The sequence below is a fragment of the Fukomys damarensis genome, unplaced genomic scaffold (assembly GCF_012274545.1).
Source record: "Fukomys damarensis isolate Sample0158 unplaced genomic scaffold, DMR_v1.0_HiC HiC_scaffold_4, whole genome shotgun sequence".
NCBI classification, from domain to species: Eukaryota; Metazoa; Chordata; class Mammalia; order Rodentia; family Bathyergidae; genus Fukomys; species Fukomys damarensis.
The window spans coordinates 28,849,913-28,877,806 of record NW_022900916.1 but is presented as its reverse complement, the minus strand read 5'-3'; the positions used below and the strand labels follow the sequence as shown (position 1 = coordinate 28,877,806).

The following is a 27,894-nucleotide window of genomic DNA, read 5'->3' as shown; positions in this document are numbered from 1 at the left end:
AATTTTTTAACAAAATCAGAGTTCTTATTATAGTAGTTGACAGAACAGGATGAAAACAGGCATCTTGGTGTATCACAGGATTTGGGTCAGGACTCAAGTTTAGGTCCCTTACTAGTTGTGTGACTTGGTCACATTTATATGTGCCAGAAATGAAACATAGAATCCTCGTGGGAAAGATGCTCAGATAATGTAACTGTCTTCATTTTATAAGCACAGGAGTATTTTTCTAAATTGTATTTTCAGTGGTTGTTTTACATTAAATGGTTGATTCCTCTTTCTCTCTTAGTCTCTACAATGTATTAATGACAGTGGGGTTTAGAGTTGATTTCTTTGCTACATACTAAGCATAATGACCTTTTGCAAGTTGTTTAGCATCTCTGTGCCTTAGTTTCCCTATCTGCAAAATGGTTGTATCACCCCGTCAGTCTGCTCTTAGAGAAAAAGGCTACTTGATTATAGTAGGTGCTCCATAGTGTTAATTACTCCTACTGTTATTAAAATCACTGTTAGATTTATCAAAGGGGAAGAAAGTGAAGTTCTCATTTAGTATGTATTTGAGAACACAGCGAGGTTGTTTAAGAACTAAACAGTTAAGAAGCTGTGGGTTTAGCTCAGTGATGCTGTGCAAGCAAGCACAAGGTCCTGAGTTTGATCCCTGGTACCAAAAAAAAAAAAAGAATGAATTCTAGTTTCTGATTTTCGACTTTCTCTTTTAAAAGTTGGAGAAAAGATGTTATTCATCTTAGAAATCAGAGCAAGTTTTAAAAATCTTGTTTCTCCTAATCAAAGTATAAACACTTTAGTGGTTTAAAATATAATAGAAATTACCCTATTTGTTAAATCTGAATTTTTAAGTAGAATATAACATGCTGATAAAATCAATGTATTAGATAAAAATACACATTTTCTGTATATCTATAATACCTAATACTGCCAATTCTTTTTTTCTTTTGTACGAATCGAACTCAGGACCTTGTGCTTGTGCTTACAGGAAGGCACAGCACCACTGAGCTAAATCCCTGGTTCATACCAATTCTTAAATTAAATAAAAAATGTCATTACATGGGTTACCAGGGATTTATCTCAGTGGCACTGCATCTTCCTCACAAGCGAAAGGTCCAGAGTTCAATCCTCAGTACCAAAAAAAAAAACCAAAGCAAAGCATCATAAAAAAAAAATTGTCATTACTATGGAATAGCTATTTGTTCCTACAGTGTAAATGGTTCCTAATATGTATAACTAATATATTTATACCTTTACATACTGTAGTGAAAAATTTGGCATTTATTTGTTTATTTATTTTTGCTTTTTTGAGACAGGGTTTCACTATATAGTTCAGGCTGGCCTGAAATTTATGGCAATCCTCCAGCCTCAGCCTCCTGAGTACTAGGATTATAGGTATGTGCCAACACACCCACCTGAATTTCAATTTTAATTTGTATAATTTTTTTTTAAAACTTTGGTCTCTCAAAAGTTAAAAGGTACATGTTATCTTAAATGATTGAAAATGAGTCACTTGGGCCAGGGATTTAGTTCAGTGGCACCGCGCCTGCCTTTGTTAAATAGTTTGCTATAGTGGTTTAAGGCCAATTGTATAGGCACTATGCTTTTTTCCCCTTTGATTTGAAACAGGGTAACACCATACAAATCGTTAAGAGAATACAACCTCATACTTTTAATTGATTCTCTGGATATAATTGAAGAAATCTTAGTAATTTTAGCAAAATTATAGAATTTTGAATTAGTAATACTGTCTTAGCAGATAACAAGCTGGTTTTATGATATATTTAAAAATATCATATACTGGTTTATCAAAATTTTTTGCCTGTGTTTATTCTGGCCTTCTTTCCTTACTTTCCAAGTTCACTTAGAAAATGAAGTAAAAAAGAACTCAAAAAAATCAGACCCCCCCAATATAAAGACCTGATTGAAAAATGGGCATCTGAAATGAACGGACGTTTCTCAGACAAATAAAAGCATCAAATAAATATATGAAAAAATGTTGAACATCACTGGTCATTTGAGAGATGCAGATAAAAACTGAGATTCCAACTCACCCCATACATAATGGCTGCTATCAAGAAATTAACCAACAACAAATGCTGTCAGGGTTGTGGGGAGAAAGGAACCCTTGTCCATCGTTGGTGGGAATGCAGACTGGCGCAATCACTGTGGAAATCAATATGGAGATACCTCAAAAATCTAGCATTAGAGGTCCCATTTGACCCAGCTATCCCTCTCTGGGTATCTTCCCAAAAGAATTAAAAGAATCATATCACAGTGATATATATGTGCACTCCTGTTTACAGTGGCATATCTTGTAATAGCTAAAACTTGGAAACAGCCCAGTTGCCCATCACCTGGAGACTGGATAAAGATGTGGTTTTTCTATAATGTGGGGTACTACTCGGCCATAAAGAATAAGGAGCTAGAGACATTTATAGCAAAAATGGATGCATATTAAAGCCATACTCTTAAGTGAAATACATAGGAAACGTGTAAATACTGAATAGTTTCTCTGGTGTCAAAAATTAAAAGTGTAAATAAGGTTCAAATTGTATAATTGATAATGTGAAATAGGAAGAAAAGTGCTAAAGGAGTAGGGGAAATGGAATGGTAAGGAAAAGGAAAGAAGTGAAAAGAAAAAATATGAGAAAAGGAAAAAATGGAAACAAACTCTGTAAATAGGGAAGAGTAGAGTGGAGGGCAGGGGTATGGGGAAAAAGTAAGAACCAAGATACATCGTGTAAAGAAAGGTACAAGATCCCAATGATAAATGTAACTGTACTGTATACCTAAAAAGTACCAATAAACTTAATGGGAAAAAAAGAAAGAAAGAAAATGAAGTAAAACAAATAAAGTCCCAACAACCTCCCTGGGCTGATAGGCTTTAAACCTGAGATATATTTAAATTGTGGCTTGTGCCTAGTCAGTAATCTTTTCATTCTTTCACTTTTGTAGTCAACAGTGTATTGTTTTGCAGAGTAAAGATCATAAACATTCCTGTACTAGAAACATTCCTTGTGAACTGGTGTCTAAATATCGTTGTTTCTCCGTAATACCCATTTTAGCTAAATTTCTGCTGTCACTGATTTGATTCATAAACAGACCTTTAGTTTTGAAGTGCAACTGCTGATGATACACTTGTCTTCTCTTACCTTCTCAAGTTGATTAAAATGTCTAATTTTATAATGACGTTTCTTAGTTGAGAATCTTTAAATTACAGCTTTTCCTTGGTGAAATCTTTTCTCAGATGTCTTTTTGAATTAGAAATAGTTAAATGCCTTTGAATATTTATATACCAAATATTCCTGAAATCACTAGGTGGCTACAATGAACTGCTGAAAGAGAATGAAGCCTAGTTGCAGAGGGAGGGTGAAGGGTGAGGCAGTGTGGGGGGCATTCATGTGTGGGGCACAGAGGGGGGAGTTTAGACCAGGCAGTGAGCTACTGTGTCAACACAAACTTTATCTGATCATATTTCTTGTCACCGCTTTCCTTTTTTCTATAAAAATGGATATTAAAAGTACTACTACGGCATTTACTCCTAATAATTCGTTTTTTGTCCAATATAACTTGTTATACCAGATTTTCTTTTCAGTCATTAAGATTTAAATTTCATATTTCTGGTAGTAAAACCATCTTTGTCAAGTGTAGGGAGTCTGGCTTTAACACCTCTTCTTGTCTGATTAGAAGGTTTTCTTTTGTAATTAATTTTCCTCTGAGCTCTTTGTGGAGAACAGGGGCCCACTGCAGAGAGGTTAGAATACCATGGACTTTGGCTGTTCAGCTTTAATGATACAAGGAGCTAGCAAAGCAAGAATAAATGAGGTACTTTTTGGTGAGTAGAAAATGTGAACTGACTGTCAGTGTGAGATCGGTTCTAGGAGCAGTTAGCCAGCAGTAATAGGGCACACTTGAGTAATTGAATTTGCATAACAAGGCTTGCTGAAGAGGTCTGACAGGCATAGAGATTTGTCTAGCTAGAGAGCTCCAGATGGATGTGACCATGCAGCAGCTGGGTGGCACGCTGCTCAGCATGGACAGCACCGCCCAGACTGGCAGCTGGACCCTGGCGACTGCAGCGCTGTGGCAGGCCAGCTGGTGGCTTCTGACAGCCAGTGATCCTGTTAGAGAGCCTTTCCGTAATGACCTGTCGGGGTACTGGACCTGCAGGGACTGGCAGGAGAATGTCACAAGTCACCAGTGAGGATTGTTAAGTGGAAGAAATCTCAGGGATGTAGAGTGGTCACTATTGCAGCCACAAAGCTAACAACACCTCCCAGAGTGATTCCCCTCCCTGTCAGGACCCCCTTCCCCCATGCTCTAGACTGCAGCTGTTCTGGGTTTTCATACTATTCTTCAAACTCTGAAACCAAGTTGCCCACCTTTCTAGGAGCCCATGGGGTACCATTGGTTGAGATGGAAGTAAATATTCCTGCATATTTACAGCAAAGGCATACTTTGTCTTGGATTTATTGCTCATAGGAAAAAACAGCATATTTATATAATAAATTGCAGAGAAATAATCTAACTGATATGAAGTCAGTTTGTTCAGGTCACCTCTTCCCTCCCTCTGTCCAGGTGGATTTTGTTTATGTGGAAAAATTAAAACACCCCTCTTTACAGATTAGAATAAGCATGGAAGAAGGCCAGATTTGGGACTGCTATTAATAAAGTTTATATCTGTATTCTTTTTTTTTTTTTTTTTTGTACCGGGGATCGAACTCGGGTCCTTGCGCTAGCAAGGCAGGCAGCGGAACCACTGAGCTAAATCCCTGGCCCCTATATCTGTATTCTTAAATTGAAAATATTTCCATCTTATTTATCCTCTTACAAATCATATAACTTAGCTAATACAACTTTTAAAAAAGGGATGAAATCTGCTTAGATGCATTTTTGTTTAGAGTGAAAATTTTGCTGTTACAAGTAAAACCAAATTCTAGTGAAACAAAAGGATTCATATACTTCCTTTGAGTGTTACTGACATTTGATCTGTTTTTCTTTGAATTACAGTTCTGGTGCCTTTTACTTTGTCAGTCTCTATCTAAATTCTAGTTCTTATTTCATCCCAGTAAATTAAATAGGGTACTATATGTGGTATCTCTATTATAATGAGGTGAAATGGAGGCCACAAAGGTCAGTGTCCAGTATTGGCTGGCTAATTGTGAGACGTTATGGACGTGGTAGCAGTAGGGATGGTCCAAAAGTGTTACCATTCTTAACTTTCAAATTGACAAATATGTAATCATCTGTTCTTTTTTGTTTGTTTTTTGAGACAGGGTCTCGTTGTGTAGTTCAGGCTGTCTTTGGACTCACTGTGTAGCCTTGCCTCAAACTCACAGCAATCCTCTTCTCTCAGTCTCCTGAGTGCTAGAATCACAAGCATGTGCTCCATGCCCAGCTACGAACGTCTGTTTTTAGCAAAGGTAGGGGAAATATATAGTCTCATAGACTGCTTTTGGGATATAAATTATGTCAGCCAATTCAGAAAACAGTTTGATAGTGTGCATCAGAAGCTTAAAAATTATATATATTTGTGTGTGTGTGCATGCATAGGATATACACATATATACACATGTATAATTCTACATATATATGTATATAATTATGGGTACATATATACAATTTTTCAACTTTTTGTTTTTCTTTGGTAACGGGGATCAGACTCAAGGCCTTGAGCTTGGGAGGCAGGCAACCGCACCACTGAGCTAAATCCCTGACCCTCAATCTATATAGATTAGGAATGCACATAAAGAGCTAATGTGGTGACATACACCTGTAACCCCAGCACTTGAGAGGTAGAGGGTAGGAGGATCACAAGTTTGAAGCCAGCCTGGGCTAAGTAGTGAGTTCAGGGCTATACTGGACTACATTATGATAACCTGTCTCCAAAAAAAAAGTATGTATAAATATTTAGTTATATAAATGTATTTTAGCATTGTTAAGAATACTAGTCCCCCCCACACCTACCAGGGATCAAACTCGGGACCTTGCATGCAGTTTCACTTAAGAACGTCCTTGACGAAGCAAAAAAATTATTAATTTCATTAAATCTTGAGTTTTTTGAGTTGGTGGACTTTTAATATTCTGCTTGATGCCATGGAAAGCATGCATAAAGCACTTCTGCTACAGTTAATACTATGGTTATAAAAAAAAAAAGTATTGATGGGTTGAGTTGCCAGCTAAACTGTCACCTTTTTTGTTCAAGAATGACAGTTTATGGAAGAACAAAGTGAGCCTGTTAGTACAAGGAAAAAAACTTGGCTGTCTTTGTGTGTGTGTGTATGGTTTGGTTTGTTTGTTTGTTTGGTACCAGGAATTGAACTCTGTACCTTGTGCTTGTGAGACTGGTGCAGCACCACTGAGCTAAATCCCTGTCTGTTACCAGTGATAAAACTGGCTCTTTGAAGTAAAAATTAGACTTGTAACAGTTGTATCTGACTGAATGAGCTTGCCCACTTAAGTGCATATTTATACTTAAAGATGTTTATGACCAAATTAGTGGTACTATTAAAGATTGTGAGTTTCTGATATTGGTATTGGGAATTTGGAAAATCTGCATAACTGATATATCCCAAATTACCATGATGTTACTAAATTATATTGGGACAAAAGATATGGATAAAGTATAAATTAGTTTGATAAATTGTAATATACTAGTATATAACATTTGTTGATAACAGTTTCAGATTCTACGTTACAGCTAGCCTCTAAGAAACTATTTACCAGTTTTTGGCTTACTATAAAGAAGGATATCCCCAAATATCTAAAATATTTATTAAAATATTAAATACCTATTCTTTCTAACTTCATTATCTGTATAAGACAACCTTTTCCATATTAGCTAAAGCAGAAACAACATATATCTGCTTCCGTGTTTAATCTGCTATGAAAATCCAGCTGCATTCTTTTTTTTTTTTTTTTTTTTTTTGAGACAGGGTCTGTAGCGACTGACCTGGAACTCACTATGTAGCTCAGGCTGGTCTCAAACTCACATCAATCCTCCTGCCTCAGCCTCCCTAGTGCTGGGATTACAGGTGTGTGCCACCACACCTGGCTGCATTCTTTTAAGTCATAACAGCAGATATGTAGTTGTAAAACAATGCTACTTTTCTGACTAGATTTTTTTCTCTTGTCACCCTTATTTTCATAGTATGTAGACATCTTGTGGGTTGATTATTGTAACTCTTAAGTGAATGATGAAATACGAATTTTAAAAGTTTCTCAGTTTTAAATTTTAGTGTAGTATGTACCCGTAGATGTAATTCACATAAATAAAAACTTTGGGGTCCTCACAGAGCATAAAGGAGACTGAGTCCAAAAAGTTTAAAACCTATTGGTTAAAATGAAGACCTGGAAATAACTCAAATGTCTGATAAAAGAGAATTGATTAAATTACATATTAGGGATTAAAATAATATATATAAATATTTGACACAAAAAGATTTTACAGTATTTTGTTAGGATGTATGTAAAAGCAAGTTATCAAGCAATGTGATAGTCTGTTTTTGTTTTCAAATTACTATAAACTACTGTATGGGTACTGTTATTCTGTAATAACATTGTAAGATTTTAAACAGTTTTCTCTAGAGAAGGAAGGTAAGGAATATATAAAAAGGTGTTTATTACAGGGAGATAGATCTTTTGTGAAAGAGAAGGGGACCAAGAGATAGAAGGAAGGGGGAGGGAGAAGGGAAGGAGATGAAGAAAGAATTAAGAAGGATTATGTACAAGTATCAACCAACTCAGCTCCTCACAAGGAATGTGATCATTATATATTGCAAGCATGTACTAATAAAAAATATTGGAAAAAAAAAGAATAACCAAAAAAATGTAAAAGCATGTTGTAAAAGTATTAGGCTGCATCATGAAATACTCCTGGCTTTTGGTGACTACCTCTTGTTCTATACTAGCTTTATATTGGCCATATCATTTAGCCTGATTTTTTTCTTATTTTAAAAACCAGGACGACAGTCACTACCTCTCCTTGAAAAGATTAAGTGAGACAATGCATCTGACCTCTAGCTTTTAGTATGTTTACTTCCCACTAATATCTTTTATCTCTAAAATTCTGTATGGCAGCAGTGTATCCGTGATATTCAGTGGCTAATAAAGCTTCTCTTGAAATCAGAATAAGAGTCCTTTGAAAACAAGAGAAGCATATCGTGTGACTATCATGTTATTTGTGGAAAAAGTTTTCTGGGATAATAGCTGTAGTGTAGAAAGTAAATTCATCATTTACATGCCTTTTATAAACACAGGTAAGAGAATTTAATATTTAACAAGCTGCAGTTACATAGTAATTCTTAGACCACATAATTTTGTAAAATTGCTGAGTGCTTCATGGATATTATTTCATTTAATCTTCACAACTACACTTTGAGGTAGATACAGTCTCATAAAGGAATTTGCCCTAGTTGTTTGTGGTGTTGGAGCTCATTTTTAAAATCCATGTCTGGCTAACATTAAGGTTTGTGATTTTTATCCACGTAATATACTACTTCTGACCAAAAGAAATGAGAAAGCACATAAGAACATGAGAACAACTAGCCCAGCTCCTCACTCTAGGAGACTGAATGGGTTTTGAGGCAGAAACAGCATGCATTAAGGTTCGTATACTTTAAGATATTTGGGCCTTAATTAAGATTTATTCTCCCATTGTTCAATAAAATCAAAAGGTATGTTATAAGCATTCAGTAATTAGAAGCTGATTATTATATTAATTCTAATATTAAAAGTTTAAATTCCTGTTCATAAAAGAGAAAAAAATTCTCCATATGTCCACAATCCGTATTTGAAACTCTGTGGAGTTGTGTGAGGTGTTTTTTTTTTTGTTTTTTTTCAGAAGTAGAGAAAGATAATCTGTATTTACTATATAACATCCCTAGTAGAGTCCAGAATGGTCCTCTATAATCAAACACAATATATGAACATTTTACACTAAGCAGAATAAATAAAGTCAATAATAAATAGGCTCACATCACTTCAATTAAAGTTTTACTACTAAATGTATAAGGGAAAAATCTGTTAATTTTTGGTTTGTTGTATAATGACTTGTAGTTCTTCAGCCTTGCGTTGTATACTGGGCAGGTGGGAACTAGAGACTACTGCAGGAGTCTCTGGCATAGAATTCATAGAACATTTCTAAATAACAAGTATATTGAGTTCGATTTATATGTGGACTGGTGCTCTGCTATCAATTATTTGTTGTTTTTACTTTCAGTTTATATGTTCTTTTTCCCCCCTTTATCTTCCATATGTGTAGGTACTTTTTTCTTTTTGCTGAACTATTCACCTTTTCAGGGCCATTTTCCTATATAACTCCAAGACTACTATCACATTTAAGAAATTTGTGTCATCTAGTATATAACCCATATTCAGATTTTCTCAGGTTTACTCCAAGTAACTGGACTTTTTGCTTTTCTTTGAGCCAATATCTACTCTTTATACATTATGTTTGGTTATCATGTTTCTTTACCCATCTTTAATCTAGAGCAGTTCCCATGCCTTCCCTTTAAAGTCTTTCAAGATAGGACTTTTTTTTTTACTTTTTAATTTTTTTTTAGTTTAGACCAGTTGCTTTATGGAATGGTCTTCATTCTGGATATAACTGATTGTTTCAGGTTAAATCTCTTTGGTAACCATAGAATCTGACTTAAAAAATAAATTGATTCTGCCACCTGCCTCGCAAGCACTAGAACCCGCGTTCTATCCCCAGTACCAAAAAAAAAAAAAAGAAAGAAAGAAATTGATATTCAGTTGTAGAAGATCTTGACATATTCTGCCAATCTCAGATGCTTTTTCTAGAGTCTCAGCCAAGCTGAAGATACAATGAAGCTGAAGTTGAGTTTGCCTTTTATAGATACTGGAAACCTTGCTTATTGTAATGAAGAAAATTTGTTCTTGTTTTGGTAAAACTCGGGTGTCCAGTTGGTGCTCTAATTAGCCTTTCTGAAACCTGATGGATGTGTTTTTCTATGACCTCATAGGAATATTAAAGCGATGGCATTAAATGATCTCTTCCGAAATGCCAGGCTTTCAGAGTTACATCCCATCAGAAATGGTCCATTGTGTAAAACAGAAAGTCTGACCTGTAAGACAATGTACTCCAATTGCATTGTGAAAATGAAATATTTCAATTGGTATTGTCTTATGCCTAAGTTCATGGAAAGAAATGGGAAATTCCAAAATTAAATCTTTCTGATCTAATTCAGTATTTTAGAAATTTATGTATAAGTAGAACTTGAATGAATTTTATAACCAACATAATATTTTCATGTAGTAGTGAAAATAAATATTTTAAATGACATACTGAACTTACAAAATTGTATATCTTTAAAAATGTTTTAATTGTTGCAAGTGTTGTTCAACTGATGTCTTCAGCTCTTTTCAAAAACATGTTAACACACTTCTTTAGCAAAATTAGCATACTGAACTCTCTAAAATGCTGTTTTTATTTAATGGTTTGGTTTGTGTATTTCTATACTGAAAAAATAGTAGATGATAATAGCAGTATTCCACTGTGAGAATGTGAGAAGTAGGGCTTTTTTTTTTTTTTTTTTTTTTTTTTTTTTTTCGTTGGTTTTTTTTTTTTTTTTTTTTTTTTTTGAGGTCAGCAGTGTTTAGATTAATCAGGTTGACATTTCTTGCTGGTGGGTCATGAACTGTTGATAATAACATTAAATGGTGATTCAGTTGTACAGAAGGTGCAACTCATTATCCAGCTACTATATTAAATCATCACAGAAAACAACTGGTCCTCTATACCCATGTGTTCCACAGTAGTGGTATTTAAGAAATATATGTTTTGTTTCTTTATATCTTAAAATTTATTGGAGACTTAGTCATGTTCTCTGAGGACGCTGTAGCATTGCCAGTACGTTAGAGAACTAGGATCAATAATAGCTTGATTGATTTGCTAGGATAAAGGAATGTATAATCCTTTTCATAACATACTCAAAGTCTTCATATTGTTAACCTTTCTGGAACCTTATTTTAATAATGAATGTACCTGAGTTGCAAATAATAAAGACAAATAAATTTACAGATTTTTAAGTAGGGTTTAATTTTAATTTAAACTATTACTGTGGGTATATGGATCCTTTAAAAAGATATGTATTCATTTTAAGGAAGAGATGATGCTTGGAAAGTTCAGTATGTAGTATTTCACAAGAAAGGTGATTATTATAAAAACCTTTTTAAAGAAAAATTTAACATATAAGCTAGATAGGGTTTTGTTGTTTTGGTTTTATTTTGTTTTGTTTTTATTTGTTTGTTTGTGATGCTGGAGATCAAACCCAGGGCTTCAGCATAGTGGGCAGGCACTCTTGCTATTGAGCTACAGCCCCAACTTGCTAGTTTTTTTTTTTTAAGTTACTAATCAGTTTCCTTTAAAGATAAGTCTAAGTAGTCCAGTATGCAGTGAATCAGAAATTACTGATATCTTTGAATTTTAAAGAGCTTTTTCAATATATGTTGTGTATGTAACCAGTGAATAGATAGTAGCATAGTAATTGTGTTAATGTTGGTTTCTTTTTTGATTGGATGGTAAAGAATTAGTGAAGTCAGTTGCTAAGTAATAATACAATACTTTGAATGCCCAGCCAAGGGTCTTATAGATAGGTGCTCAGTCATGTTTTGTTAATGAAATGTGACATTTGGATGAAGAAAGAACATTTTTTAGCACTTTATCTTGTCACATAGGATGCATTTTAAAGAAAGAAAAAATACTTCCTTTTGTAGGGAAAGGTAACTGCTTATTTTGGGTAAATAGTTTCTTCAAATCTGTCCTCTTTGAAAATTAATATAGTATTAGAAAATTATGGGCCACTAGAGGTCACTGTTTAGTAATCAACTTTTAATGAACCAGAACAGCCAGGAAAGCCAATAAATTAGTGTGGATTTTTCTAATTATGAATTCATATTTAATCATTCAGTGACAAGTTAACTGTGGAAATGGTTCTATGTACTTTGCATCTGTGGTTATGCTAATACATTATTATATTTCTCAGATGTTGGTCTTCTATCATTAGAGTGTATGTAGTACTTTGCCAAAGGCTTTGTTATCTAATCTTAATTACTAATTATGAGATGTAATTAGCTTTGTTAACCACTACCACTCCTTTCCTGGGCCAAGAGTTTTTTTCAAAATAAAGTTTCCCTGTGAATACAAGTTACATTTAAATGAACATAGGTGTTACGGTTAATCGGTTCCTTCCTTTTCCCTGTAAGACTCCATGCTTCCTTGATTTCTCTTGCTCCTGTCTCTGCTCTCTGCTCTATGTCACCTGGTTTTTTCCTCCTTACTTTGGAGTCGTCTTCCCCTTATACTTCAATCAGACACATTATTACATCAATGACTGAACGTTTCTTATCAGGTTTTCCAGTCTTCATTCATTGAGAAGAATGTGATTTTTACTGTCTACGTTAAAGGAATTCAGGGTGGGCAACTTGAGCTGAGCCAACCAGCAAAGAGAAGATGGTGTATGCATGTAAGCAAGTATGCCACTGCTGTTGTTGCTGAGAGCAGATGGCTCTTCTCAGCCTGTCCAGCCAGAATCCATTCAGGAAAAGACAGATTTCCCTACTTGTGTGATAAAAAATTGTTTTCTTCTTTAAAGGCTAGGCTGGTTGCCCAAGAGGAGGCCTCCTAATCATAGGGAGAGCATATGCACATATGTTTCCCTTTCTTGAACACAGTCCTGTGCATTCTTGCATAGAAAGTAGGTACATCAGCACATTGCTGCTCAGACTTCCTGTACTTTCTGCTGTCGTTACCACCCCTGCTGCTGTGCTGCTGCTGTGCTGTTACGAGGGCTGATCAAAAAAGATGGTATGTGTTTAAATAAAGATTTATTATAGTAAAAGACACATTGCCATTGATCTCCCTCAAAGTACTCTCTCCCTTGCTTCAAAAACATGTAATTCATTATTCTTGTCACTTTCTGAAGTAGCTCTGGAAGTTCCTTTTCATGAGTGTTCTTATAATATGTGATCTATGCCATCCAGTGGAAAGGTAGGGAAGGTCATTAAAAACATTGAATTATCTACCTCACTCACTGGATCTGGCACCATGGGACTTCTGTCTCTTTCTCAAAGCCAAAATGACCATGAAAGGCAAATTCTTTTTTTTTTTAATTAGAACCAAGTTATTAGTCTTAATTATTATATTTGCCTGCAAAAAAAAAGCAAATGTTTTGAATCAATTCAGGACATCTAGGCAGCCAAAACAGTGCAATTTAAGACACTCCTGAAAGAGGAAACTATTTTAGAAAGTGGCAAAAATGATGAGATGTTTTCAAAGTGAGGGAGAATATTTTGAGAGTGATTAATGGCAGTGTGTCTTCTACTATAATAAAGTTTTTAACATTCACTGTATTTTTCAGTCACACCTCATATAGCCAGTACCTTACTTGTGAGGTGAGCTTCAATCTACACAGAGCTCACATCTGATATATTGTTCAGAAACTTTCTTTGGTTCCTGATGCTCACCCAGTCCAATCTAGTCTTCTTAGCCTGCTACTCAAAGCTCTCCATAGTCTAGATCCAACTTGTTTCCCCTTTTATTTCCCACTACTTAACTCCATATGCTTCAGATTCTAGCCAAACTGGACCATTCACTAGCTCTTAAATATGTATCTCATTTACTTAAGACCTGGTTCTTGTTTATGATTTCTTTTACTGGGATTTTAACTTCTTCCTCATTTTATTTGTCATCTTCTAAGTCCAACGTAGAAGTCCCTCCATGCTATCTTTTTGGTACTGGGGATCAAACTCAGGACCTTGCACTTGTGAGGCAGGCAGCAGAACCACTGAGCTAAATCCCCAGCCCTTGTCTTTCTTGATTACCTGCTTATTAAAACTGCTAAAGGAGAAATGTATTTTATACTTTGAAATGATGCACCCAATATTTACAGTAGCTTTAAGGAAATGAAAAGTTTAATTCAAATAACCTTTTACTTTCAGTAGCTCTAAATTTCTTTTATTTTGGTGAAAATAAAAAAGAAATATAGATGGTATATGAACTCAAACTTTATTTTCAGCTCTTTTTAAATGTTGTTTCTAGTGACTAACTACTGTACATAAATTCCATGTTACTAGAGAAGGAGGTCTACATAACCGAGTGTTTTCCATGCTCAAACTAGATGTGTATGTTGTTATGATAGAAACTAACTTGTAAAGTTTTTTTTTTTTTTTTTTTTTTTTTTTTTGGTACTGGAGATCGAACTTGGGTCCTTGCGCTTGCAAGGCAGGCCACTGAACCATTGAATCCCTGGCCCCTAAAGTTTTTTTAATTTGTAAATTGAACAGATAGTTACTTCTTCACAGTTTGAAAACAAGGAGAAATATACCCTATAATTTTCATTTTTTCCTTTCCTCTCCCTTCCCCTTACCTCCCCTCCATTCTCCTACCCTTCTCTCTGGAATTAGAGATTAAACCCAGGACCTTGCACATGCTAGACAAGTATTCCACCCCTGAGTTACATCTCTAGACCTTTTTTTTTTAAAGAGGGTCTTTCTGTTTTGCCCAGATCAGGCTCCCACATGCAGTCTTCCTGCCTTGGCCTTCTGAGTATCTGAGATTATAGGCATGTACCATTGCACCTAGTAGAAACAATATTTTCTAATATTTTTAAGTCCCTATTTATGCCTCAAGTATATTCAACCTAAATTCTAAATTACAATACTATTAGTGTCATGTCTTTGTGTAAAATAGGATACCACCCCAGAGGCCAGTCCTTTCTATGCTTTGAGAAAATCTACCTATTGCCTCCTTCTCCCCTTTTCTAAGATTTGAGGTCTAAATTTACCATGGGGATTTACCTGTACTTTAAGAGTTTCAACCATCTCATCTCTGTGGAGCTTTCTTTTTCTTTTTTCCCACAATTAAGTTTATTGGAACATTTAAAGCAAACAGTACAGTTACATTTATCATTGGGGTCTTGTACCTTTACATGATATATCTTGGTTCTTGTTCTGTAGAGCTTTAATACTTTGTTTCTATCATAGATGTCTCTGATTTGTGGACTTGCGTTTTTATCTATTGGCCCTTAAATCAATTCATTTTTAAAGTCAGTCTTGTTTTGTTTTCTGTAAGACCAGTTATCTCCCTTGATTTCCTCTCTATAGTGTATTTCAGTTTCACTTTTTCTAGTATTAATAGTTTTAAACTCCAAGAGAAGCATTAATATAAACCACCTATATACCTTTAATCTTTGTAAGTAGACATAAATAAAAAGTAAGAAACACAGGTGAACTTTAATAAACATATTAAAGATGAATTTTAATAAGATACCTCATTTAATAAGATACTCCATTTAATGCAATACATCTAAATATTATAATTTAAAATGAATATTAAAATTATCAAGGATTTATATCCTTTTTAATATTGTAGTATTACAGTCTGGTATGTATGTTATATATAAAATATATCTGAATTTGAAGTAGCTGTATTCATTGAGTTTATTGGTACATTTTAGGTATACAGTACAGTTGCAGTCATCCTTAGGATCTTGTACCTTTACATGATGTATCTTGGTTCTTATTTTTTCCCCATTCCTGCCCTCCCTTCACCCACTCCATCTTTTCCTATTTACAAAGACTTTGTTTCCATTTTTTTCTTTTCTCATATTTTTTCTTTTCCCTTCTTTCCTTTCCCCTACCCCTCCCACTTCCTTTACTCCTTTTGAAGCAGCTATATTTTAAGAGCCACATATTTCAACAGTGACATGTGGATAGTGGCTTCTGTATTGGACAGTGAGCCTCCTTAGAGGCCTTTGCATCTGCCACTGTTTCTCTCTTCTCAGCCAGTGACATGGTATGGTTCTGTATTGTCTGCCAAAGTTTCTTCACTGCATGCAAGGAAACTTACAGGTTTGTCTTTTTCCCGCTCCCATACTTCATTCCTGTTTTTCAGAGTAATGCGTATGTCAGGTACTTTGCTAGGAATAGGAACTCCAGTGCTATTGAGGAGCTCACACTCTAGTGAGATCGGCATGGAAAAGCATACTGCTTCATAGTGGATTGATAATGGTCATAACAGAAGTCTAAAAGGCTTTATGCTAAGTTAATGATGTAGTTAGTCATTCACATTTACCAAATCTGACTAAAGACCGGTTGCTTTTCTGAAGAACTGGTCAATGTTTGCATGTATTGTGGGAGTGAGTGGAGTGAGGATATTCCAAGAAGAGATAATTTTCACAGTATATAATTGGAAAAGAGGATGGCATGTTCAAAGAAGGTTGAGAGTCAGTATTTTTGGAGTTTTGTTTGTTCCCAATCCATCTATTTGCTATTTTCTGAATTGTACTTCTGTATCCTTTGTTTTTATAGTCCATTCCATCTGGAATTTCTCTCTCTCCCATAAGTCATTCCCTGCAGACACATCATAATCATAATCCTCTTTGATAGCCCATATTAATCTGATCTTTTTAGTAAAGTTTCTGCTTTCTTCTTTTAGCTTTTTGCCACAAATGTGATGTTTCCCTCTTTTGAATATTGAACATTTTAAATCTATTTTAAGGCAATTAGTCATTTTATAATACAGGGCTGGATATTTAGCTTGGTGCTGCCACCTGTCCTGCAAGCGCAAGGTCCTGAGTTCGATCCCTGGTACCAAAAAAAAAAAAGAATGTCCATCATTTTATAATACAGTAATTGTCTGGATCACAAAGTATAATTTTAGCTAGAATTGAGCCTTAATTATAATCTAAGGAGCCAAAAATATTTTCTATTTGTGACTTGAATATAGAAGATGTTCAGTAAATACTTGATTTGTTGGTACTTAATATTTTTATGAATTTTTTTTAAAAAGCACAAAATTCAAGTGATCTAGAGATTCCAAGTATTTGAGTTACTTTCACAAAAAGGTCTTCATTAACTTGATTGACTACTAGATCTAATTGGATTAAGTTCTTGATTTCACTTATAAACGTTGATGCTACAAAAGTTACATTTGGTTATACATTTTTAGAAGAATACAGTTGCTGATAGTAAAAATGAAAACTATTTTATCAGAAAAGAATTAAAAGTATCATAGCATAAAAATAAGAAAGAAACAATCTTTCCTTTGACCACTTAAGGACATGTTTTGTTTCTTTATATAGCCACAGACTGTTTTGGGCAGTATGGTGGACTAAACATGTTAAATACTGTGCTGCCATAAAATGCCTATGTACTGTACAAATTATAATACACATACATTTTTGGTGATACTAGGAATTAAACTTAACGCCTCAGGCAAGTGTTGTATCACTTAGTTGTACCCCAGCCCTAATTGTATTTTTAAATGCATTTCAGATTCTCAAAAACATAGGTACATTTTCAAAGACCACCTAATTGAGTAGCAATCTCAAATAAGAATAATAAACCCAGAAACTCTCTGTCATAGGAGTAAATGCTGATTCCAGGCACTGGGGAATAATATTCATTGAGTACTAGAAACCTAGGTCTTGTGCTTACATAAAGTGAGAAAGCCCTCCTTCCAGAAAAGGCCAGAATACCCACAAAGAGGCTATATAACCCCAAGGAGAAAAGGTGGCTGGGTATAATCTACTTGCTGGTTAAGGAGATTACCTAGGAAATTTATCTGTTTATATTGGTTATAGGTTGGGAAATAAAAGTTTCCTTTGACTCTTTGTAATAGTAGCTCTGAACCCCTTTGTGTAGAGTTCAAATTTAAGTCACCAATTGGGAAAATACCCAATTAGTAAATTAAATGTAAGCATTTTGAAGTGGGGTTAGTGGGGCTGTCACAGACAGAAAGAATAAAAATACTTTCTGGAGAAAGTCATCATCCTCAATCTAGGACTCTCAGAATTCACAGACATTAAGTACAACAAATATAAGCTATATATAAAAAAATGTACAAAATGAAATTGAGAATAATGAATAAGAAAGTAGAAAATACCAGATTTGGAAAATTCGGTAAATGAGTTAATGGTATACTGGCATATGGGAGCTGAAGAAATAATTAGTAAGAGGAGAAAGAGTTGAAAGAGGTAATGCAAGTACAATATAGAAAGAATTGGAAATGGAAAATAGAAAGGATAAGAGACATGGATATGTGACTAGAAAGCAAAAGTTAAACATGCATCTAATTGGAATTCCAGATGGAATAGGGGAATGATAAGTGGTTTAAGAGTTTCCAGAAATGACATAAATCCAGGAAGTACAAACTGCAAAGTACCAAACACAAAGAGAAAACTATCTAAGGAACTATCTAGGAAGAAAAAAAACATAGCACCTATGCAAGAGCAAGACTGACAAGAGTCTCTTTGTCCTCCCCCTAGCTTTGAGATATAGTTTGTCTATAATAAAATTTATCTGTCTTAAATATGGAGATTGATGAATTTGGACAATTATAAATAGTCATGAAACTATCATCACAGTTAGGATATGAAATATTTGTATCATCCAGAAAGTTCCCTTTTTCACCTTTGTAGTTCTAGGTAAATATTGACTTGCTTTCTGTCACTATATTTTATAATGTCCTATAAAATATTTTAGAAATATCATTTAAATATGCATGTGGGGGTCATGTAATATATACTCTGTAGTGTTGGAAGCAGACATCATAAGAACAGTTGAAGCCAGAAGACAGTGGAACAGTATTGTTGACAATTCTGACAGATAACTGTCAACTTTGAATTTGCATCTAGTAAAACTTTCCTTCAAGAATGATGGTTAGGGGCCAGGGATTTAGCTCAGTGGTTCGGTGGCCTGCCTCGCAAGTGCAAGGACCCAAGTTCGATTCCTGGTACCACCAAAAAAAAAAAAAAGAATGATGGTTAGGTTCCAGGTATCATTAAGTTGGAATAAATACATTCTGCTCTTTCCTCTCTTTCCTGTTCCTGGATGTGACTAAAAATCGTGGACAGAAAACATAGATCTGCTGAGGATTTTGAAAAATAAATGACAGCAGGTAGATTGGAGAAGAAAAACAGAACTTGACGTACAAAAGGTCTGGCAACAAGTTTCCTGCCCTCTATCCCCACACCCTATTTTTTGTATATCCTGTCTAGATTCAAAGGCAGCATGAATCCTAGAATTGTACAAACCGAGATAAACGAGAAGGAAAATTCTGGTCAGTGAACACGAAGATAGTCCCTATGAAAAGCAGAGAGGATTTCCTTTTTTCCTTCTCATATTTCTGCCATAAGAGCCTCACTACTGGAGATGCAATCTTTTTACAGTGGTAGACAAGAAGATATACTTAAATATCTGAGTGGAGAATCCGTCTCTTAATGTCAGAGGAACTATGGTCCAAACAATGTGGGGAGATCACTGTTACTTATTTTCTTTCTTTTCTTTTCTGCTGCTTGATCCCAGAAACAGCTAGTTGCAGGAAATATAATATAGGATGTTTTAGTCAGAGGAATAGAAGAAGGGTTGGAGGTGGTGTATTAGAGTCTCAGAGGTGTGAGGCAGTTCACAGACAACAGAGAGATTCTATGAACTCTGCAGAGTTCACACTTGAGGTATAGACAATGAATCTGACCCTAAATCGCCTACTGAAGGCTTTATGAGTTTAACAGTGGAATAGACAGTCTCCCAAACATCAGATTGCCTTCTGGCTCATGCACATGTGGGATTCAAATAGTATTGTAGAGGATTTGAAAACTGAATTGGTACTATAACTATAGCTACAAAATCAGATTGGAATATGCAGCCTGACCCTAATCTAGTTCATTGCCTTGGTGACACTTTTTCACCTGCTCATGTGCACGCACACACACACGCACCAAGGCACACTATTCATAGACTCAGAGCAAGACCCATAGTTTCAGAACATATTATATTCCAAGTGTCCTTGATGCTATAAAAATTTTTTTCTTGACAGAAAGAACCAGGAAAGTCTTAATAAATTCTCAAGGGAAAAGAGAGGCCAACACCAAGGTACCCAAATGTTTCATACCATACAGTGACTTTAACATAGCTATTTTAACCATGTTCCAAAAAAAATAAGACATAAATTCTTAGTAAAGAAACAGAATCTTTAAAAAAAAAAAGAGAGAGAATCTTCAAAGAAGAAAGAAATTAAAATTTGTAACTAAAAAATGCTTTTACCAGAAGTTTGAAGAAAATTGCTATGTATGCTCAAAAGCAGAGTAGGTATGACAAAGGGAAGGGTCAATCTGAATTTAAAAATTGTGAGAATAGATATGATCTAGTCTGAGAAGCAGAGAAAAAAAAAAGATGTTAAAACAAATGGAGCTTCAATATCCTGTGAGACAGCGTCAAAAACTGAAACAGTTGTGCCTTTGGAATTCCAGAAGGAATTGAGAGTGGCATGAAAAAAGTTTGAAGAAAACTGAGTGAGAGCTTTGCAAATTCAGTGAAAGATAAGTGTAAAGATTAAAAAAACTTGGTGAGTCCCAAACAAGAATCCATGCTCGGATTAAAATAATTAAACTATTGGAAACCAGAGACAAAACAAAACAGAACCAACTTAAAATAGCCAGAGACAGTGGTGTATTACAGGGAACAGTGATTGTATTTACCAGAGGAATCATAGAGATCAAAAAGCAGTGAAACATTTTTGAAGTGCTGAGACCAGACTCTGTATGAGGCAAAAATATCCTTCATGAATGAAAGTAAAATAGAGATATTCACAGCTGAAAGAAACCTAAGAAATTCAATATCATTTGACCTCCTCTGCAAAAGATGATAAAGGAATTTCTTTAGGTAAAAGGTAATTACTATATGATACTATAGGGAACTGTGTAACTCCATAAATTAAGAGAGCAACAGAGATTGTATACATCCAGATAAATATAGTAGACTAGTTTTCTTTAGTTCTTTAAAATATATATCATGGTTATGGTAAAATATTGTAATGGTGGAATTTTCTATGCATGTAAGTGTAATACAGGTGATAACTACAACATAAAAATAATACTGTAAATTACTGGTAAATTTTCTATATTCTGCCTGTAGTGGTAAAAATATTCTAAGTGGGTGGTAAAAGGTTGAATGTGTATATAACCCGATGTCAGTCTCATACACACATAAAAAAAAATAAAAACTATGCAAAGATAAAGTAGATATATTTAAATAGAATATTAAAGTAATATTCAAATAATGTGATGTAAAAGAAGCCAGAAAAGGAGAAAGAGAAAGTAAAAATAGAGTGAACAAACATAAAAATAAATAAAATGGTTTAAAAATCTAAAGACCTAAATCCAAGACCATCAGTAATTACATTAAATATGAGTGGCTGAAACATGCCAAAAGGCAAAACATTATCAGATTGATTTTTTAAAGCCCAATGATATGCTGTTTATAAGAAATTCACTTTAAATATAATGGTATAGGTAGATTAAAAATTAAAAGGGAAATGATGTACTATGTGAATACTAATGAACACAGAGAAAACGGACTGGGATCAGTGGCAAAGTACATTCTTAGAAGGAGCAAGGACTTAGGATCAATGAGTTCAATCACCAGCTCCCCTCACCCCACCAAAAATAAGTTTTAAAAAACAAACCTTTATGTAATCTTCAAATAATACAATTGATTTTTTTATTGTTTAACTAATTTTTAATAACATGACATAAAGCCCCTAGAACTGATACAATTTTTATGCAAAATACATAGATGAATACTGTCTTCTTTTAAAAATATAAAATAAGCAATACATGAAAATAGGCAAGTTTCCACTAAATAAATGAAAACTTAAAAAAAAAGACAGTTTTCCTTTCCATGTCATTTCCATGTCATTTTAAACAATATTCAAGTTTATTAAATTTGAAAAGGTATTATTAAAATGTTTAACTTTCATCAGCTTCAAGGTTTATGTTGCTGCCATATTATGCATATAACTGAACTTTCAAATCTGCTAACACCCGCTGAATTGATTCTACTCTGGATTCTAAGGCATTTCTTTCTTTCTTTCTTTCTTTTTTTTGGTACTGGGGATTGAACTTGGGTCCTCATTCTTGCAAGGCAGGCAGTGGCACCACTGAGCTAAATCCCTGGCCCCAAAGGCATTAATTTCTTCTTGCAAATTTTTCTTTGCTTCTTCTAACATGACTTGTGTTCTTGAGAATGGCTAATGAAAACTTCACCAATCCGGTAAGGTACCATGTCGCTGTTCTCATCTACGAACATGATGTCACAAACATCTTCTGAATTCTGGAGTTGTTTCTTTTTTACTTCTATTTCATCTTTTAGCTCTGTGATTCTACTTGCATTTTGTGCAATTTGTTTATCTTTTGTTGATCTTCAAAAGTAGCATTGACATCTTCTGCAAACGTCTTCTTCATGGTAGCTGCCATCTTGGAACAAAATAATAGATTTGTTATCATTTTAGTAACTTTACTGATCATTGAGATAGAATATCTAACACAAGGAAGAGAAGTTTATTTTGGCTCATATTTTAAGTCCACTGTTGGCCAGCTTGAAGGCAGAAAGGCATGGTGGAAGGGCTTAAGCAGAAGAAAGCTGCTCACATCATGGCAGCCAGCAGCAGAGTGATTAGGGAGAAACTATAGAGGGAAATATACTTTTACAGGTCATATCCCTAGTGACCTGCCTCCAACTAAGCCCCACTTCATAACAACAAATCAGCTGTAGCACCCCTATTATCCAGTAACCTTCCACAATCCCTACCTCTTAGTTAATGAGGCTTTGAGGGGACATCCCAGATGCAAACCACAACATTTTGCCACAAAAGACTCATACGCATAATTTTTTGCAAAATGCATTTAGTCTATATTTAAGAGTGGCCAAAGTTTTAACAGTTTCAACAATGTTGAAAGTCAGTCTAAAATTTCCTCAGAATACAGGCAAACTCTTCCTTGTAAAAATTAAAAAGAAAGTTAAACATTGCGCATATGCAATGGCACAAGGTAGACATTCCCATTCTGAAAGGAAGACATAAGAGAAAAAAAATGAGACCAAAACAAGACTGAATCCCAATCTGGCAAAGATTATATCCTGTGGTTCCTTGTTCATCCAGGGCAAGTTGTGGTAATATGAACTCCAAAGGGTTTGGGCATCCCCACCCTCACAGCACTGTTAGCTGTAGCCCTCCTAGTCTTTCTCCTGTGTAGCTTTGTTTATGCTCACTTCCCGAAGCATTTCTGAGAGGTTCTGTTTCTTGTTTCTCCAACTTCCTGTGATCTCTACATAGCACTTTTGGCTTCACTCTTACAGCACCCTCTCAGACACACTGTCCAGGCTTTCTTCTGAAATCTGGGTGGAAGCCTCCCTGAACCCACATCTTTGCATTCTGTGTGCACTTAAAATCAGTACCATATGGATGATGCCAAGGTCTGCTGCCTGTATGAGTAGTAAGTGGGACCCCTTGGATCATGGCTACAGAGGCCTCAGTGCCTGGATGGTTGAGCACTCTAAAATTAATGGCTAGGGATTTAGCTCAGTGGTGTCGCCACCTGCCTTACAAGCACAAGGACCCAAGTTCTATCCCCACTACAAATAAATAATTTAATTAATTAAAAAAACTAATCCGGAGGAACCAATTCCCTCAGGAACCCTTCTTGAACAAGGTGCCCTGTGATTCTCTTCTTAAATGAAAGCTTTAATTTTGTAGCCTTAAGCCTACAAGGCTCACCTCCTCCTTTGGTGGTAGGATCTGGGTGGGGTTCAGCAGATTTCTGACATGCCCTCAAGGCATCTTTCCTATTATCTTGATAGAAAGCACTTGGATTCTGTGTGATGCTAATGTTTTCAGCAACCAATCTGTCCTGGGCCAAAACTTTACAGGCTTCAATTTTATAGGCACCAATTTTAAAGCATTTCGTTTTTGTCGAGGAGCAGAATTTTTCAAATTATTCAGCTCTGTGTTTTAGTCTTGCTTTTCTTGGTATATATGGCTAAAAGCTACCAGCATTACCCATGCCAAAACTTCAACATAGGGCTGTTTATTTTCTCTACCACACCAATTAGTCTACCACCCTTAATCTCATCTGCAAAGTGGCAGGACATGAGCTAAACGACAAATTTTCTGCCAGAGCATAATACATGTGGTCTTGACTAGAGGCCTTGTTCCCAGTTGAAACTTTCTGAGTCTGATCTTTACCTTCTGCATTTTTATCAGCAGTCTAGTTTTCTGAGCTCCAACTAGAGTCTCCCCTCAAGCTTAGTTTTTCACTGTTTCTGAGTTAAGACAGTAGGTTATTTCAGCTGGCAAATCCCAAACATACCATCATGGGCATGTTAACAAGAAGCCCTTAACTTGGCCTCACCTGCTCTAAGTTTGAGAAAGACCCAAGTACAGTGTTTAGTCAGATCAGCTGGCCAAGACTCTGGTAATCAAAATCAAAGGCAAGTTGCCAAGGGTTGGGAGTGTGGCTCAGTAGTGAGCTGTTGCCTAGCATGCTGTACGCCTCAGGTTCTTTCCCCAAAAGCCAAGAGCAAGTTGCAGTTAAGGTGTATACAGAGTTGGGCTGGGGATTTAGCTCAGGGGTTTTGCTGCCTCCTTATAAGTGCAAGGTCCTGAGTTTGATCCCTGATACAAAAAAAAAAAAAAAAAAGTTTATACAGAGTCATGCTTTCCCATCATTTAGGGTAAATGTCAGTGCTGGAGAATCTGCCCCAGCAAGATTTTTTTCTTAGGAGCAAGACTATCAGTCCAGAGAACAGCAAATAGTAGAAAGGAGCCAGCTGGCCCCATAGGTCAAGTTCAGGAGGATTAGTGTTCTCTGTCCTCCTGTAGCCACCAATGGGCCCTCAGTTTCCACAGTGAGTACCAGCCATGCTGCCCTGTGAAGGAAACTAGGTTTAGATTTGCAGTGTTAGGTAGGAGATTGGTAAAATAGGCTTTCTTGCCGGGCACGCCTGTAATCCCAGCCCTCAGGAGGCTGAGGCTAGAGAATCACTGAGTTTGAGCAAGCCTAGGCTACATAGTGAGTTCCAGGTCAGTCTCAACTACATAGTGAGACCCTGTTTAAAAAAAAAAAAAAAAAAAAAAAGACGGTCTTTCAGTGTCATTCACAAGGGAACTGCATTTCCTGTCCTTTCTAAAGCAAAAAAACAAGGGAATGAGAAGTTGTGAATCTCAGCACTGGTATTTATGGCATTAAAAAGAAGGTATTTGAAGAAGAAAAAAGTGCATTCCTTCCAAAATTGAGGTGTGAAACTTAGTTGCCAATGTGTTGATATGAAGACATGGTACATTTAAGGGATGTCACAAAGGCTTCTCTTATAAATGGTATCATGTGACTGTATGAAAGGGCTTGAGAAAATTTGTCCTTCTTGCCTTTCTCCTTTCTACCATGGGGAGATATTATTCCTTCATTCTGAAGAGGGAATGTGTCATCTTGAAAGCATAGAGCAGGGCCAGGGGTTTAGCTCAGTGGTGGTGCCACCTGCCTTGCAAGCACAAGGACCTCAGTTTGATACCCAGTATAGAGCAGCCCAGACAGCTGAATTTGCTGGCAAATTGATCTTGGACTGCCCAGCCTCCAGAACTGTGAGAAAATAAATTTCTAGTCTTTCTAAATTCCCCAGGCTCTAGTATGCTGTTAGAATAGCACAAAAGGAACTAAGACAATATATAAGCATATCGTAGTTTAAATAAAGTTATTCCAGATTCTAAGAATAAAACTTAATTTAATAAGAAATTTATATAAACTATATGAAGAAGATGATAAAACTTTAAGGAAATGAACTAGTATCTAATAAATAAAAAGACACCATTTATCTGCGTGGGGAGGCATTTAGAAATATCTGTTCTCCTGTGAGACTATATAATTATTATTATTTTTGGGGGGTACCAGGGATTGAACTTATGAACTTGCGCTTTCAAGGCAGGTATGGTGCCACTGAGCTAAATCACTGGCCCAAGACTATATAAATTTTAATGTAAAATATATTGTTTCTTTAAAAACATAGGTTCATCTGGAAGAATAAAATTGCCAAAAAGTTTTTTTTAAGTAAGACAGAATTCTTCTAGATATCATAACATAATATAAAGTTACAATAAATAAAATAGCTTATTATTTATTCAAGAATAGAAGGTATTGGCAGGCGGTATTGGATTCACAACAGACCCAGGTACATATAGGAACTTAATTTCTGAATAGTGCAATGAGCTCAGTGAGAAAAGGTTGAATTACTTAATGAATTGTGTTTAGACAATTGACTTCTCTGTTGGAGACAAATCTTTATGTCACATTATATGCTCACACACAAATAGCAGATAGATTTAAGTATTTAAAAAACAAATTTTTAAAAGATTAGAGAAAAATATTATAAAATACTTTCCTAATCTTTGCATGAAGAGGTCCTTCTGAAGCAAGACACATAATTGAAAACCATAACAAAAAAGTTAAGAACCAAGATTAAAAAAAAATTATACATACCTGTGTGACAAGATACAAAGTTAAAAGATAATGACAGAGAAAATATTTGCAAGATATATAGCAGAAAGAATAAGTATAAAAACTACTATAAACAAGATGACCAAGAACTTAGAAGAAAGAGAAATATATGTTAAGGGCAGTTTACTGAAGAAGAAACACAATGGCCAACAAGTCGTCAGCTTGAGGACTGAAAATGACTTGTGTGCATGCATTGCTTATTAATTGTTTATAATCCTGTAAAGTATTACTGAATTCACTTAGCAGATGAGAAAACCAAGTCTTAGAATCAATAACTTACTGATGGGCATTTTATTTTCAAATAGTGCAACTTATAAAGTAGTGGAATGTTTTGCCATTAAATTTAAATCCTGGCTACATTGTCTAATTGCATGGTTATCTTTAATATTTTTAATTTCTAAAATACATTTGAAAGTGTTAATTTAGTGCAGCCCCTGAAAAAGAGAGGGCAAGAAAAGCACAAATATATATTTATTTACCTGAGAAGATAGGCATGGTTTTTACAGGATGTGTTTATATTTTGCTTTGGCCAGTACTGCTTAAATCGTGTCTCTAGATTTTGACTTACTGGATATTTTGTAGGGTTTTTTTGTTTTTGGTTTTGTTTTTTGTTTTTTGTTTTTGTTTTGTTTTGTTTTGTTTTTTTTGTACTGGGGATCTAACTGCAGTCCTTAGATAATTTTTTTTCCCTTTTCTTTCTTTCTTTCTTTCTTTTTTTTTTTTTTTTGTACTCAGAATCAAACTTTGGACCTTGTGCTTGCAAGGCAGGCCATGGCACCACTGAGCTAAATCCCTGGCCCCCCTTGGATACTTTTTTTTTTTAAAATGTGTTTGAGTTTCCTGGAATACTATTGAATTGACTTGCAGTTGATCCAAGCTTTTTGGGAAGCCTATTAGGAAGTCTGTCAATAACCAATTTGTTATTTTATGAAATATGATTCCCTTTATCATTTTTCTTTGATAATTTTTCCTGGACAATATAATTACTCCTTGTTTTACATATACAAATATATTTTCAAATTTTGCAGGTAAAAGGTTTTTTTCTTTTATGTCATCAAGATTTATTCTTTTAAATCCTAGGATTAGCCTTTGAACCTCTTTTATTTTTTAATCCTTTAAAGCACTGTAACAGCTTTCTGGCGTTATAGTGAGCAGAACTCCCTAGAATTTATTAAATATAGATTTTCATAGCTCTCTTGAGCTTGTTTTCTTTAACAAATCAAGAAAAACTATTTCTTATAAAATGTTATTCATTACTTGAATTGTTAATTTCTATATTATTTCTCTGTTACCATTCTTTTTTTCCTGATAGTTTCTTACTCTCTATTTATTAAATGATTATTATGCACACAGTTTATGGTCCAGGGAAAAGAAAGTGGTAGACAACTATAATAAAGTGTGATTTCACAATAACAAATGTTGGCGGGGTTGTGGGGAGAAAGGAACCCTCCTCCATTGTTGGTGGGAGTGCAGACTAGTGCAACCACTATGGAAATCAATATGGAGATACCTCAAAGAGCTTGGACTGGAGGTTCCATTTGAC

General features: G+C 35.1%; 1 protein-coding gene and 1 pseudogene across 1 annotated transcript in view; one reads left to right on the top strand and one right to left on the bottom strand.

Annotated features, from left to right (window-relative positions):
* The window catches only part of Hibadh (3-hydroxyisobutyrate dehydrogenase), a 111,450-nt gene that overhangs the window by 55,551 nt on the left and 28,005 nt on the right, over window positions 1–27,894 (top strand). The gene's annotated exons all lie outside the window — the stretch shown is intronic.
* LOC104864976 lies at window positions 21,777–22,283 on the bottom strand (annotated as a pseudogene).